The 15,543-nt window shown below is 38.7% G+C and overlaps 1 protein-coding gene across 5 annotated transcripts in view; it reads right to left on the bottom strand.

Annotated features, from left to right (window-relative positions):
* EML6 (EMAP like 6) overlaps positions 1 to 15,543 on the bottom strand; it is a 277,855-nt gene that overhangs the window by 259,646 nt on the left and 2,666 nt on the right. The window lies entirely within an intron of this gene.

Genomic DNA, 15,543 nt, shown 5'->3' with positions numbered 1-15,543 from the left:
TTGAGTTATTGCAGAACTGAACACACCAATCCAGCTGATCATTTATTTATGAGTATTGCTCTCAAGACCATAAATTCCTCAAGAGGAGATCCATATAATTCACTCTTGGGTCCCCAGCACCTAGCACAGTGAATGACACATAGTAGACACTCAAGAAATCTTTCTTCTAAATCACTTTTATTCCTCTAACCTAGGAGTTCTTAACCTGGAGCCCAAGTACCCCTTAATAGAATTCAGGAAGATTTATGTACTTACATGGGCTAAAAACTATTAAAAAATCTTTACTTTTACCAGCTTGTAACAGACTTTAGTATTTCCTATCATTCTGAGTGTTAGCAACAAATTATAGTAATTTCAGTGGTACCTCCACCTTGAGACCAGTAACATCACAGATATTTTCATATTATATTACAGCTGTAGCAGACCTCTCAAACACCAGGTACAGTCATCACTACTTTGAAATCATAATTATTAAAACTGCTAGACCTTTCAAATGTATCAGTTAATAAAGCATATGTAATTTATCACATTAAATAACTGTATTTCAAAAATAGTTAATTTTCTTTACAATCCTATTTATGTATTTTATTTTATGCATTAGCAGACATTATTCTGTAATAGTGGGAGTATAAATTGATATATGCTTTCTGGAGAACTAGCTGGCAGGGCCTAGCAAAACTGATCCTATGTGCAGCCTGTGCCCCAGAAAATCCACTCCTACATGGAATTGCATATATATGTTTACTTGTACTAGAATGGTAATAGTATCCAAAAGAAACAAGAAACCACACAAGTGCCCATCTACAGTAGAATGCATAAAAATTATATTTCTACACAACAAAAAATACAGAAGTGAGAATAATCATGTACAAACACAGATGAATCTCATATAAAGAATGCTGACTGAAAGAAGCCAGACACAAAAGAATGCATACTGTACAGTTCTCTTTTAAAGTACATTAGGCAAAACTAATCTACACTGTCAGAAGTCAGAATAGAGGTTAACTTTGCAGTGGGGGTTACAGCTGGAAGAGGGCACAACGGGGTCTCTGTGGGGCTGGTAATGTTCTAGTTCTTGACGTGGATGAAAGTTATAAGTACATTGGTTTATGAAGATTGATCCAAATGTGAACTTTTCAGTATCTATAGAAAAGAACATAACAAAACAGACCTATTATTCTGAGATGGGATCCATATGCTTCACAGTCGGTCAAAGGGGGTCTAAAAAAGAAGTCCTATTCTAAGCAGAAATTCCAAGGGGGTTATCACTGGTGAACAAACACCAGTCATTCACTTATTCATTCAAAAAATACTTATTAAGCATCTTCTACATACCAGGCACCATTCTGGGCATTGCAGGCCAAAGAGTGACCAAAACAGTCCTGCCCAAATACATCTTAAATTCTAGTGAAGAGAGATAACAAGGAACAAAATAAATAAGAGCTAAGGAGAAAAATAAAACAGGGATGGATAATAAAGAATGTGTTGGAGAAGGATCTGAATGTTAAATAGGGTAGTCAGGGAAGTCCTCATTGAGAAGATGACATCTTTGCAGGGACCTAAGGGAAGTGAGTAAAGTCACATGGATGTCTGGAGGGAAGAAGGAGCCAGACAGAAAGGAGAGTGAATGCAAAGGTCCTAGGGCAGAAAAGCACCTGGGTTTTTGTTTTTTGTTTTGTTTTGTTTTTTGTTTTTAAGATTTTATTTATTTATTTGACAGAGAGAGATCACAAGTAGTTGGAGAGGCAGGCAGAGAGAGAGAGAGGAGGAAGCAGGCTCCCTGCTGAGCAGAGAGCCCCATGCGGGACTCGATCCCAGGACCCTGAGATCATGACCTGAGCCGAAGGCAGCGGCTTAACCCACTGAGCCACCCAGGCGCCCAGCACCTGGGTTTTTGAGCAGCAGATAGGAGGTCAGTGTGGCTGGGGCGAGGCAAGGCATGGGGAGAAAACAAGTTAGATCACAGAGGTAATAGGAGGCCAAATTCCCATAGAGGCTTACAGGTCATTTGGCTATTATTCCAAGGATTCTGAGCAGAGAACTGACACGACCTGACCTCTGATGCAACCAGATCACCTGGCTGCTGTGTTGAGAACAGAATGGGAGGGCAAGGATGGAAGTAGGGAGGAGGCAATGGGTAAGAGGTCTTGCAGAAAGAGCATGGAATAAGAAGAGAGAACAGATGCCATGAGGAACACAAACACATACACTCATTCAGACAGACACACAGATGCATTATTTTTGTCATATTTGCTGCTGCTGTTACTGAAATGGCTGTGAGCAATTTGCAGCCTTCATGACTTCACTCCTCAATAGTCTAGCACATATCTCCTAAGACAAGTGCTTTCTCCTACATAACCACATTGCTACAATTGAATTCTGTTATTAAACTAATATGTGGGCTCATATTCAAATTTCACCAACTGTCCCAATATCATCATTTATAACAATTCTCCCCACCCCAATGCAGAATTTCATACTGCACTTAGTTGAGTCTCTTTCGTCTCCTTTAATCTGGAACTGTTCTTCAATCTCTCTTTTATGAGAATGACAATTTTTTTTCTTAATTTTTCTTTTCTGCAAAGTACAGACCAACTGCATTGAAGAAATTCCCTTACTTTGCATTGGTCTATTTCCTCATGACCAGCCTTAGGTCATGCATTTTGGGCAGGAAAACCTGATGAGCAATGTTGAGAGGGCCCTATATATAAAAGGTGGACTTAGGGGAGATCAAGGTCAGTGAGGGAGGTGAGAGAAAAACCAGGGGGCTACAACCTCCAGGACAGAAAAGGAAGGGTATTGAATAAAGGGTGACCAACTGTACCCAATGCTGTGAAGAGATTAAGCTGGACAGGGCCCCATTTGACAGCAGAGGTCACTGGGGCCCTTTCAGAGAAAGACTGCAGGGGCTGGTAGAGGGAGAGGCCAATTTTTTATGTTAAGGAGTAAACAAGAGATAAGAAAAAGGCAGTAAATGAAGACAACTCAGAATCACCACACTTTAATTAGAATGGATTTTAGAAGGGTCTTAGAGATCACATAGTCAGCTAGCTCATTTTTAGATGAGGCCCATATTAAACACCATGCCCACAGTCAGGCATCTGACTAGATTCCCCCAGGAACTGGTTCCCCATACGATGCCATGCTCCTGCTTCTGAGAAGTTTGTCATTGAAGAAAAAAGGCGTGGGGAGGATTCTCAAAGAAAAGGTTAATATAAATAAAGTAGAAATCTTCTAACTTTAATGATCTTCCTAAAATGTAAATCAGCCTTTTTAAATGTTTAAATCCTCCCACTGGTCCCCATAATTTGTGGGAGGAGCTGTAAATCCCTTTGCCATCCAGCCGCAGGCCACTTACTCAGCTTAATCTTCCATAGTACCTTCTTCACTCCCACAGTGCTAAACCACTTACTCTCTCTTCAGGGGACCAGGCTCCTGAACCCCTGAGCCTTTGCACAAGCTGTTCCCTCCTTGGTGTTCCCTCTTTCCCCGATTTTTCCATCTGGCCTGCCAAATTGCTTGTCATCCTTCAAAAGTCACTTTCTCCAGGAGGCCTGTCCTTGAACGCCTACTTCTATATCTTTGTGTGAAACTCTTCCGGGCCAGGAAAGACTTTGCTTCATTTAGAGCCAGCAGATGTTACTTTACAATCTCTGCAAACATCCTTTTTACAAACGTTACCTCATATTTTCAAAAAGTTGCTTAAAAGATGGCCATGTTTCCTAAAACTAAAAAGATATAAATCAAAATTTTCCTCATAACACAGTCAAAAAATCTTTTTTTGAAAGTGGTGGGTTTTTGTTTTTGTTTTTTAAGATTTTTATTTATTTATTTGTTTGCCACAGACAGAGAGACAGCGAGAGAGGAAACACAAGCAAGGGGACTGGGAGAGGGAGAAGCAGGCATCCTGCTGAGCAGGGAGCTCAGGGGGCTCCATACCAGGACCCTGGGATCATCATCGAGCTGAAGGCAGACACTTAACGAATGAGCCACCCAGGTGCCCCAACACAGTAAAAAAAAATCTTAATTAAAAAAAAAAAAAAAAGGTGTTTCATTCATTGTAAGATCCATGGACATTATTCAGAAGAAAAACATTGTGTCTTCAATGGCTGGATTTTCCATGTGGACCAGGAAAACAGAAGGAAAGAGCTAGATAGAATTCGGAGTCTGATTTAACAGCAATGCAGTAATTGGTCATTATTGCCATCCGAATTTTTTTTTAAAACAAAATTCTGAATCCTGCCTTGACATGACAGCTGACAACATATTTTCAGGATTTTCTCTTTGTGAAGTACGTATAGAAGGAGTCCTATAGAAATATCATCTCCTTTTCACACCTCACTACTTACAAATAATTTGAGATATGAAGAACTAATGACAAATAAAAATATGTTAAGGACTTACTAAGCCCACAACATGTGCCATACAAGGGAACATACTCAGAACTCAGACCAGGTTGAGAGATGGGTAAGTCAACAAATGCAACACAATGCAATGATTCCAGAAGGCAGGTACTTGCACTGTGGCCTGGACATATAGAGCAAGAAGGGCCTAAAATAGGCCTTTGAGTTGTCAGAAAAGGCTTGGGGGGGGGGGGCGCAGTGGGGGGGAGGTAACACTACACTGAGGTTGAAGGCAGAATGAGATTGTACAGAAGTGAAGGGTCATTGCAGGTAGCCAAAATGGCACGTGCAAAGACAAAGATACACAAAATAGGAAGCTGGGCTTGGGGAACTGCGAGGAGTTTGATGTGGCTGGAGGATGTTATAAGGACAGCGAGGAACATCGGGATGGAGGAGGAGCTAGGAACCAGATTGTAAGAAGCCTTGGAGACTCTGCTAAAGGAGCTTGAACCTTATCCTGGGCAACCAGGAGCCTTAGGTAGCTTCTAAGCCTGGCTTTAGAAAGAGTCATTTTCAACGCCTGTTAGATAGTCAACCTCACAAAATCAACTAAGGGTCCATTCATGTCACTCATAGCCAGGGCTGGTGTTCAACAGATGTGCATCAAATGACAGTACAGACAAAAGGTTGATATCCAGGATCTATAATGAACTCCTCAAACTCACACAAAACAGACAATCATATCAAAAAATGGGCAGAAGATATGAACAGAGACTTCTCCAATGAAGACATACAAATGGCTATCGGACACATGAAAAAATGTTCATCATCACTAGCATCAGGGAGATTCAAATTAAAACCACATTGAGGTATCACCTTACACCAGTTAGAATGGCCAAAATTATCAAGACAGGAAACAACATGTGTTGGAGGGGATGTGGAGAAAGGGGAACCCTCTTACACTGTTGGTGGGAATGCAAGTTGGTGCAGCCTCTTTGGAGAACAGTGTGGAGATTCCTCAAGAAATTGAAATAGAACTTCCCTATGACCCTGCAATTGCACTCCTGGGTATTTACCCCAAAGATACAGAAGTAGTGAAAAGAAGGGCCATCTGTACCCCAATGTTTATAGCAGCAATGGCCACAGTCACCAAACTGTGGAAAGAACCAAGATGCCCTTCAACGGAAGAATGGATAAGGAAGATGTGGTCCATATACACTATGGAGTATTATGCCTCCATCAGAAAGGATGAATACCCAACTTTTGTAGCAACATGGACGGGACTGGAAGAGATTATTCTGAGTGAAATAAGTCAAGCAGAGAAAGTCGATTATCATACGGTTTCACTTATTTGTGGAGCATAACAAATAGCAAGGAGGACATGGAGAGTTAGAGAGGAGAAGGGAGTTGGGGGAAATTGGAAGGGGAGGTGAACCATGAGAGACTATGGACTCTAAAAAACAATCTGAGGGGTTTGAAGTGGCGGGGGTGTGGGAGGTTGGGGTACCAGGTGGTGGGTATTATAGAGGGCACAGATTGCATGGAGCACTGGGTGTGGTGAAAAAATAATGAATACTGTTATGCTGAAAATAAATAAAAAATAAATTAAAAAAAAATATGTGCACCAGTATCTGTGCCGTAATGAATATGAAAATATTTCTTCACCAACTGGTAAAGAGCTGTGCCACCAAGATCACCTTGCAGGCTGTGTCAATCCCAGGAAACCTGTGAGTGCCATCTGACCACCTCCCTGGTGCCTGTTAGCATCGGCCCCATTCCCATATACTCCCCTCCCTTCTCCCATCAAACCCAAGAAGTGAGAGAACACTCTCAATAGTAGCACTGGCACCCCAGTGGGCAAATGTGTGATGTCTGTTTCACTCTCCGAGGCTGTGGTTACCAGCCATTGGCCAGCATTCCCAAGAGAGACTCTGGCATGGCCTCTTATGAGAACTGGAAATTCCATGGTGTGTCTTATCACCAATATTTTGTAGTTAAGCCCTCTTAATATCCTTTCCTTACCTTTTCTTGCCCTCAGTATTTCTCACCACTGTCCTGGTTTTTTGTTTGTTTGTTTGTTTTTCTATCAAGAAATAGTTTGCCTCCTCTTCTTATCTACCTCCTCTGGTAGAGTTGCCATTTGTTTCTTCTCTTCGCCCATGCCTCCCTTATCAGACGATTTTTTTATTTTATTTCCAGTATAGTTAATACACAGTATCATATTAGTTTCAGGTGTACAATATCGTGATTCAACACATCCTTACAACACCCAGTGCTCATCATGATGTGTACTCCCAAGCCTATTTTCACCTATTTTACCCATCCCCCTACCCACCTCCCCTCTAGTAGCCATCAGTTTGGATTCTACAGTTAAGAGTCTGTTTTTGTTTTTTATTTCTTTTTCTTCCCCTTTGCTTGTCATTTTATTTCTTCAATTTTAAATATGAGTGAAATCATATGGTATTTGCCTTTCTCTGACTGGCTTATTTCATTTAGTGTTATACCTTCTAGATCCATCCACGTCATTACAAATGGCAAGATTTCATTCTTTCTTATGCCTGAATAATTTCCATTGCATATCTATACCACATCTTCTTCATCCATTCATCTATCGATGGACACTTGGGCTGCTATTATAGTTTGGCTATTGTAAATGATGTTGCAATAAACATAGGAGTACATATATCCCTCTGAATTAGTGTTGCACATTCTTTGAGTAAATACCAGTAGTGCAATTACTAGATCAATCATAGGGTAGTTTCATTTTTAATTTTTTGAGGAACCTCCATACTATTTATCACAGTGGCTGTACTTGTTCGCATTCACACCAACAGTACATGAGGGTTCCTTATTCTCCACATCCTCACCAACACTTCTTGTCTCTGGTGTTTCTGATGTTTCTGATGTTGACAGGTGTGAGGTGACATCCTCTTGTGGTTTTGATTTGCAGTTCCCTGATGATGAGTGATGTTCAGCGTCTTTTCATGCGTCTGTTGGCCATCTGTATGTCTTCTTTGGAGAAATGTCTATTCATGTCCTCTGCCTATTTTTTAACTGGATTGTTTAGAGTTTGGGCGTTATATAAGTTCTTTATATTTTTTGGATATTAACCCTTTATCAGATGTGCCATTTACAACTATTTTCTCCCATTCAGTAGATTGTCTTTTAGTTTTGTTGGTTGTTTCCCTTGCTGTGCAGAAGATTTTTATTTTGATGTAATCCCAATAGTTTGTTTTTGCTTTTGCTTCCCCTGCCTCAGGATACACATCTAGAAAAATGTTGCTATGGCCAATATCATTTAAATCACTGCCTGTGTTCTCTTCTAGGATTTCTATGGTTTCAGGTCTTACGTGTAGGTCCTTTATCCACTTTGAGTTTACTTTTGTGTGTGATGTTTCATTCTTTTGCATGCTGCTGTCTAGTTTTCATAATACCATTTGTTGAAGAGACTATCTTTTCTTCATTGCATATTCTTACCACTTTATCAAAGATTAATTGACCATATATGTGTGGGTTTATTTCTAGGCTTGCTATTCTGTTTCATTGATCTATGTGTCTATTTTTGTGCCAGTGCCACACCACTTTGATTACTACAGCTTTGGAATATAATGTAAAGATCTGGAATTGTGGTACCTCCAGCTTTGTTTTTTCAAGATTGCTTCGGCTATTTGGGGCCTTTTGTGGTTCCATACAAATATTAGGATTATTTGTTCAAGCTCTGTGTAAAATACTGTTGGTACTCTGATAGAGATTGCATCAAATCTGTAGATTGCTTTGGGTAGTATAGACATTTTAACAATATTTGTTCTTCCAATCCATGAGCATGAACTGTCTTTCCATTTCTTTGTGTCATCTTCAATTTCTTTCACCAATGTTTTATGGTTTTCAAAGTATAGGTCTTTCACCTCTTTGGTAAGTTTATTCCTAGGTATTTTATTATTTTTGCTATAAATATAAGTATTTTTTTAATTTCTCTTTCTGGTATTTTGTTATTGGTGTATAGAAACACAACCAATTTCTGTATATTAATTTTGTATCCTTCAACTTTACTGAATTCATTTATCAGTTCTAGTAGGTCTTTAGTAAAGTCTTTAGGGTTTTCTATCTATAGTATTGTGCTATCTGCAAAGAGTGAAAATTTTACTTCTTCCTTACCAATCAGAATGCCTTTTATTTCTTTTTGTTGTATTTCTGATTGCTATAGCTGGGACTTACAGCACTCTGCTGAGTAAAAGTGGTGAGAATGGACATCCTTGCCTTGTTCCTGACCTTAGCAATTCAACTGGTATTGTAGGACCAAGCTGGATAGTCATGTATGCATAGGGGCTGAAATGAATTTTGGAGCAGGGTGACTATGTGCAAAATGGATCACTGACTTAAGAAGCCAGTCTGCAGTCATAGAAAATCAAAGCATATATTATCCAGAGAGAGGCAGAGATATGAATCTTTAAGAATCTGTGATTCTTACAAGAGAAAGAACTAGGGAAAGAGAAAGAAATAGCTGCCTGATAACTGTGCAATGCCTGAAAGGCCAGCCTACTCCCTATAATTGAGTTCCCAAAGATTCTCTTGTCATCTTATGATCCTCTCCTTAATTGTGTTTCTTTGAAAAAGTTTCAGTTTCTTGCACCTGATCTCTTATTTAGAAGGCATCCTGTCATCTGTGGATCCTGCTTTATTCTTACCCATAAAATCAACTCACAATGAATACAGAAAAATGTTTTAATGACCCTGTTAAATAGCAGCACACTTAACATGAATCCTTATGCCTTAAAATAATTCTCAATAGTTTTAGAATAACTCTCTGACCAACCTATTTATGTAGTGCCAGTCCAGAGAAAGATTCTTGTATCTCAGTGAGTTATTGCTGGCCTACCACACCCCTCCTTCATGCTGTTGGGGAAAGGGGTGGTTAAAAAAAAAACAAAAACAAAAAAAACAAAAACAAAACAAAACAAAAAACTAATGGCAACTGTGGAATACTTCAACTTCTGGGTTGAGATCAGCCAGGTACATGCTTCCCACTGGGGAAAGAAAGAAATGAACTGATAAAGGGGTAGAGGTCAAGGGGCACAATCTCTGACTACTCCCTCTGCTTTCCCTTCTGCTGCCTCAAGAGATCTGTCTCCAGCAGCAAGTCCAAAGGCTGAAAATTCATTTTAAAAGAGCAAGAATCTTTGGGAGTAAACAAAGCCAATGTATAGACTGTTGCTGGTCCCTAAACCAGCAGTTACTAAATACTGCACTGGCTCCTCAAAGTATAAATATGGTTTTATTCTTTAAATATATAAAAATCTAAACATCCTTATAGTTTCTAACACTATCTTTTCAAGCAGGATAGCAACCAAAGCACAGATTTCTATTACTTCTAAGTTAATCTTTGTAAAGATTGTTTCAGTTTCTGGGTCTCCAAATGTTCAGTATCTTCTCAATGAGAAGGATGGACCCTCTGCTAGGGGAATTAAAGGTTATAGACATCCAAGACAATTCCAAGAGGAAAGAATAGTCCTTTCAATAGAAAGTGTTGGAACAACTAGATATCCACATGCAAAAGAATGAAGTTGGACCCCCCCCCCACCTCACACCATATATAAAAATTAACTCAGAATGGGTCATCTGCCTAAATGTCAAAGCTAAAACTTTTAGAAGAAAATGTAGGCATAAATCTTCATGACTTAAATTAGGCAATGGTTTCTTAGATTTAACACTAAAAGTATAAGGGACAAGAGAAAAAAAAAGAAAAATTGGACATCATCAAAATTTAAAACTTTTGTGCTTCAAAGGATATCATTAAGAAAGTGAAAAACTTAACTCACACAATAGGAAAAAATATTTTCAAATAACAGATAAGGGACTTATATTCAGAATATATAAAGAACTTCTACAACTCAACAATAAAAAAAAACAATTAAAAATGGGGATTTGAATAGAAATTTTCTCCAGAGAGAATATACAAATTGTCGATGAATTATGAAATGATGATCAATATTATTAATTAATAGGGAAATACAAATCATAATCACAATGAGATACCATTTCACACCCAGTAGGATGGCTATAATCAAAAAGAACACAATGACTGTTGGCAAGGCTGCAGAGGAGATGGCACTCTCAGACATTGGTGGTAGGATTATACATTGCTTTGGAAAACAATTCGGCAGACTTCAAAAAGTTAAACACAGAGTTACCATATGATTCAGCAAGTCCACTCCTAGGTATACCCTCAAGATACTAGAAAACACATGTCTACACAAAGGCTATGGACATCTCTTCCATTGCTCACAGGGACAAGCCATCTCCTTAACTTGTTCCAATCAGTGCCTGCTTGGTTCTTTCTGGAACATTTAGAACACAGGGCTAGGTACCATCTTAGTGAAAAAAAAAAAAAAAATCTGTTAATTTAAGAATTTAGTAAACGTATAGACCATATATATTATTAAAAGTCTATTTAGTTATAGCAATCTCATCTGGGTTGAAAAAAAAACACTGGTCCACTGAGCTCTGAAACATACTAGTGAGGTCCCTAAAACCTTGCTGTGGCCTGTGACCAAAAGCATTAGCATAACTTGGGAGCTGATTAGAAATGCACATTGTGAGGCCTCAAAGCAGACTTACTGACTTAGAAGCTAGATTTTAGCATGTGCTCAGGTGATGCCTAAGAACAATGATATGTGAGAAGAAATATCTGCTCTCAAACTCTTTAATTACACTTAAGACCAATCCACATATGACAGATTCGGGCTAAAACTACAAGAGAAGTCTGACTATTGAAAATGTGTAGTTTGGTGGCTTAAGGATGGATTTCTCTGTGGTTTCAGGAAGAGAAAGTCCCAGAAGCAAAGCCAGCAAGTCAAAGCCAGCAAAGCCTTCCCAGCAGCTTCCTTTTTTTGGTGGCAAGAATGTCACCTATATTGCCAAAGTGTTCATATCCAAGTCCTTGTGGGTAGAAGAGGCCTTAGGACAGCTCTGCTTAGAAATGCAGCCATGGAACAGTTTTTCACTTACCACAGTATAACCTACATTCTGACTGACTGTTGGTTGTGGGGCCAATATCATTCTTTGTAAGAGAGTATATTCCAGTACCATGTTTTCAAACAATGACCCATTATATAGTAACCACTTTTTCTAAATAAAAACATGGTCATACAGGGATGACTTGTGATCTCTGTCAAATAAATAAATAAAATCTTAAACACACACACACACACACGGTCATAAACAGAGACCCACAATATGATAAGAACAAGTTTATAACAATAATTGAATGGAATATTTGTGACTGTCCAGGGAAATCTAGAACATATGGTACCAAGACCCCTGAGGCATTAATGACCTGGATGAGAAATATAATGACCTTGGTTTTTCTCTGGGTATCTACACCAGAATTCTGGGCACACCAAATTCCTCCTCACCCTGGTGCTTTCACATGTAACCTCTCCCCTGCCATGCCAGCTTTACTTACCCTAATAACAGTACCAATGTCATGAGGCTGTTAAAAGGACGGATGAGATAAATCTGTAGCATATTAAGTGCTACACTCAAGAAATGTTGGGTCTACACTCAAGAAATGTTGGCTCTGGTTATTAAATTTATTCTCATCCTCAAAAAGCTTATATACATTTATAAATGAAAATTTATATACATTTATAAATGAAAATATTCAGAATGAAGGTACTAAATGATACATATTAAGTGAGCAGCGATGGTCACAAAAGATGCAAAACGTGGGGTGCCTGGGTGACTCAGTGGGTTAAAGCCTCTGCCTTCAGCTCAGGTCATGATCTCAGGGTCCTGGGATCGAGCCCCGCATCGGGCTCTCTGCTCAGTGAGGAGACTTCTTCCTCCTCTCTCTCTGCCTGCCTCTCTGCCTACTTGTGATGTGTCAAATAAATAAATAAATAAAATCTTAAAAAAAAAAAAAAGATGCAAAACTTTAGGTGTGCAAGGCACGCCTTCATCTAAGGATGTTATAAGGTCTTGTGGGAGTGGTGAAGCTGAAGCAGATGGGGCCATGCAGGGCGTGGAAACAAACAGGCCCCCTGCGGTGGGCACTCACTGTTTGCCAAACACTGTGGGGCACCTTGTATATAATCTCCACAAGCTACAAGGCAGATACCTTTAAGTCTCCAATTTGTAGATGAGAAGCTGTTTTACTGATGATAGCTAAGGCTCACAGAGGTTTAATAATTTCCCCAAGTCGCCCAACTGGTGGCAGATCTGGTTTTCAAATCAGATCTGACAACCCACCACTGTGCCATTTGTTGGGGAGAAGGGTTGATGGGGAGATAAATCATTCCAGTATGAGGCAGGAAAGAACAGAGTAATCTTTTTATATGGCAAGTGGGAAACGAACAATTTATGCTTTAAAAAAAAAAAAAAAAAAAGGAAAATAAGGAAAGAAAAGTGGGTGAGGGCCAGAAGGAATGGAAAGCTAAGGAGTTTAAGCTTCAGCTGGTGGACTACAGTCTGTTTTGTTTATGGTGCAAGTGTGTGCTTTTAATGGAATACTACTAATATCACTACTAAGAGAAGTTATTGAACACCAGCTCAGGCCCAGGACCCCATCTAAACTATTTGCATATATTACTTTCAAAAGTTAAAATTTGCAGTTTAGGTATTATTATCCCCATTTCACAAATAAACAAGGCCCTGAGTGGCCAAACCACTCATTCAGATGACTCCAGTAAACAGCACAGTGGGGGTTCATCGCTGAGTGTGTTCAAGGTCAAAGTCGATACAAATTCCTTCCCCTGAGTATTGCAGAAAAACTTTCCTCACAATAGAGAGTGAAAAAATAAGAAAAAGGAAAATGGAGACAGGGAACTAGTGAGAAACAATATACCATTGCAGAGTAAGGAGATAAACGTCTTAAATGGAGTCACTGAAAATGGAAGGAAGGCGACAGAGAGCAAAATGTGTTCATGACCTTTTCTTTAACTTACTCCATTTGTGTCATGATTGGCTAATTGAAGTAGAAACCAAGTTAGTAAATATCCCACTCTCCATTGCCAGCCTTGCCTTTAAGCCTGATTTGAGTCCTGCTGTTAGTCTGAGAGCAAACACTGCTTCTAGTATTTACCTGTCCTGTCACCATGCTATCAGGGCAAAAATAGGCATCATCCTCTAACTTGTTATCTGTATTGAAGGGTGATCATTCAAAAGAATAAAACTAAGCCTCCACATCCAATAAATTACATTGTGCTTCACATATCAACATTTTATAAAACCTGACTTAAACACATAGTCTGTCAAATCAGGAAGACATATATGCTAAGCTCTAGTGAGCTCTGCCAAATCCTACATTATTATTAAAGTTCATTGTGATCTCAAAGATCACATGGTTTTATAAAATGGAGTATAGTATCAATATTTGTTGGGCTGCTTTCTAGTTAATATTCTGGGGAAAGCAGCACAATAAATAAAGCAGTAGGAAATATATGCACTATGAATATAGCTTTCAAGCTAAGGCAAAAGCTAACAATTACTTACATTATCTCATTTGACAGAATCCAGAGTTAGAAGCTTGAATGATCATATAATATTTCCAAAAATCCAAAACATTTTTGCACTGAAACCTTAGCTATAGACCTCCTCATTCACTAGCTAACTGCAATATGTTAAAGGGAAAATCAGTATTGTAACAAGAACACGAGTTGAAATTCATAAAGATAAAAGACCATAATTTTCCTGTCTATATCCACAACTAATACATAAAGATTGCCAATAATTTACAATATTAATTTGAAATATTCAATATATTTATGGAAATAAAATAATGAAAGAAATGCCACTCAGCAGTCTCACTAAAGCTAAAAACAAAAGTGCTCGGCATCCTGCATTTATCAGAAAAAGAAATATGTGTAAGATAAGGCAAAATAACAGCATAAAGTCTAATTTTACAGTCCTTAATTACATAATGATCTGTGGTTTGTGTTTAATCTGTTGGACTTAATTTTATTCCTATGTGCAAAGACATACATGGATATTAAAGAACTCTGCTCACCTGTACATACTCAAACCTAACCAAATATCACAAAAAATTTAGCAGTAAACTCCAGTCTCTGAAGGTAGGTATACCACTACGCCACTATTCGGTGTAAAGATACAACTACCTTCATAATAGACCAGAAACGAAATTGTGTTTTCTTTCTTTTCATCACTTGAGGCTTCCTGCAAACCAGTTATACAAATAGCTCATTCACCTTTCCTTCCAGCCTGAGTGTTTAACTAAGCCATATATCATCACAATCCCACTAGTCCGGCTGCCTGTCATCACAGCGGTTTACTGCAACTCCACCCTTTCCCCCCTTCAGTTTCAACAGTGCATTTCTTTTTCCTATTAGAGAAAAAAAATTAAGATTAGGAGTTTAAACCATCAAAGTAGTTCAGTGAACTGTCACAACAATATTATTTAACCCCAGGGAATTTTCTGTTTAATTGCCACTCTCTCTGTTCCCCCAAAGGACTACATCTTATTTAGATGGTGTAATGGAAAGCACTGCATTAAGAAAGAGCAAAAACATAATAGGTTTAAATTTTTAAACATCTAACCTTTTCCCAAGTCACTTTTAATCATTTGCACCTGTGACTTAAATAATCAGCCTGGCAATTAGAAAAGCAAAATCTCCAGGACAGAATCAAGTGGGATGCCCCATTCACAACCCTCATTGTATCAGGGAGCAAAGAAAAAAGTAATTTTCTCATATATGACAGGAAGAAAGTTTTACATGTCAGCTCCACCTAATCTTGGGAATAGCAGAGCTCCTAATATTTAAAATCTTCATTTTCTAAAAGTCAAGGTTTAAAAAAAAATACATATCTCACTGTATTTTTAAATATTAAGTTTTTACAGTTTGTAACAATTTTTCAACTGTAGGACTTGAAAAAAAAGGGGGGGACTGCAGAATAAGCAAAACACTAGACGAGGGGAGGAAGACTTTTAAATCATTCTGCCGAAGGAGAAATCAAAACCATTAACATTACACCACACAACCATTTATTTCACTATGAAAGGCAAACAGAACACAAGCGGTAATATTCTGAAATATGATAGAAGTTGTTCTACTTCAATGGACACACCAAGTTAGGAAGGCACAAATATGGTCTCTGTCAGTTGTTGTCTATCCTCACCAAGTCATTTGCCCCGTGAGTGAGGCTCTCCTATGGAGATCTTTCTTAACTGCCGAAGGCTGAATGGGAT

Source organism: Mustela erminea, chromosome 7 (assembly GCF_009829155.1).
Source record: "Mustela erminea isolate mMusErm1 chromosome 7, mMusErm1.Pri, whole genome shotgun sequence".
NCBI classification, from domain to species: domain Eukaryota; kingdom Metazoa; phylum Chordata; class Mammalia; order Carnivora; family Mustelidae; genus Mustela; species Mustela erminea.
The sequence above is the reverse complement of the archived record's forward strand: the minus strand, read 5'-3'. Positions and strand labels throughout refer to the sequence as shown.